Consider the following 1,484-nt stretch of genomic DNA (forward strand, 5'->3'; position numbering starts at 1 on the left):
TAAATATCATACAAACCGAAATACAGCGAAATAGAGAACGTGAGCTGGAGTCAAGCCAAGCAAGCAGAGTCACTGTCTGTATTGTCTGTGTGTGGAAGAGTGACAGGCATGGCTGCTCTCTCTGGCTGTAGCGAGTCTGTCTCGGGAGGGGCGGTCGCTGTGTGTGACTGGCCAATCACAGAGGGTGAAGAGTGAATACATAAGTATTACCCAATGAGGATTTTCCTTCATCAAGATTACGGATAATGATGAGCTGTACTTGTTTCATGCTTTTACTCGGCAAAAATGCATTATTACCGGCTCATTCCAAGAAATGAAGTCCAGCCGATGCTTGTCTCTTTTGAAGGGCGGGGCAGCCCGGGTTTACCATGACAATAATTATTCCTAAAAAGTAAGACTGAAAATAAGAAAAAGTTGGGTACACGGAAGTCAACACGAGACAAAACAACATTGATGACAGTTGACTGGAGTGCAAGTGGCTGAAACACCTTATATTATAAATCCTAAAGTGAACCTATAGAAAAAATAACCCTGTTGTTACCATTTTTACTTCCTTGTTAAATTTCCTAAAAATTTAGCAGAGTTGGGGCCATTGGCAGGAGAATGTTTTTTTGGCCAGCAGGGGACTCTGCTGCTCTGCCATGCCTTGTACAAAGGTCTTTCCCCAAATAATAACCTGGGTACAAAAATCAAAACGAAAGCAACGCCTTTTGCAAATGTTTGGAAATAAAACTCAGATAAACACAGTGGCGTACACTCTGCTCTAGCCCACAGGTTCAACCACTGCAGGTTTAAGATGCTGTCCTTCTTCAGCTCCAGTTCTTCAAACCAAAAAATATAACACCACCGATTACCATATGTAACCAATAGTGGTTAAAAGAACAGAGTGAACAAATATCTATATTAATCACAATTCAAAGTTAAACTTTGTAAACATTTTATTCCTGAATAAAATGATTGGTATTCATGGCTTTCACCCACCGCTGTCTCGTATACACGTACATTGCACATCCATTGACCGTGCACATGAGCAGTTTCATAGAAGCAACCGACAGTTTGGAGTCATTGTGGTACATTCAAGATTAGCTCACGTTTGTAGCTAAATTTCGCCAAATCACGTGGCTTCCAATTTTGTAGCAGGAAGGGGGCGGAATATACACATTCGAAAGTCGCCACCCCCCATGCAGTACCTAACCAAGGCAGACAGCAACTTTCACCTTCCTTGTCATTACTGAAATATGGGACTGAAAGACTGTGCCAGTGCAAAATGTGCACGTCTGTGTCACCCACCCTCAAAATTCAGCCATAATCTGTGACTAACAAAAAAAAAATTCAAGTGAGTAATACTTGCAGTAAAGTATATGTGTATAACAAAAGATGGCTTGTGGATCACAAAATGTATTTAATGTTTCAGTGAAATTGGAAAAATCAAGTTCACATGAACATTCACATTCATAATAATTACCATAACACATATCCTGCTA

The 1,484-nt window shown here is 40.5% G+C and overlaps 1 protein-coding gene across 3 annotated transcripts in view; it reads right to left on the reverse strand.

The window, feature by feature from the left end:
• Positions 1-920: 920 nt before the first annotated feature.
• The window catches only part of LOC129187272 (ceramide synthase 5-like), a 10,228-nt gene continuing 9,664 nt past the window's right edge, over positions 921-1,484 (reverse strand). For all 3 annotated transcript variants that reach the window (XM_054786307.1, XM_054786317.1, XM_054786323.1), the window contains exon 10: positions 921-1,484. This exon is cut by the window's right edge and continues 611 nt beyond it. The gene's annotated coding sequence lies outside the window, so the exon portion shown is untranslated.

Source organism: Dunckerocampus dactyliophorus, chromosome 1, assembly GCF_027744805.1.
Source record: "Dunckerocampus dactyliophorus isolate RoL2022-P2 chromosome 1, RoL_Ddac_1.1, whole genome shotgun sequence".
Lineage (NCBI taxonomy): Eukaryota > Metazoa > Chordata > Actinopteri > Syngnathiformes > Syngnathidae > Dunckerocampus > Dunckerocampus dactyliophorus.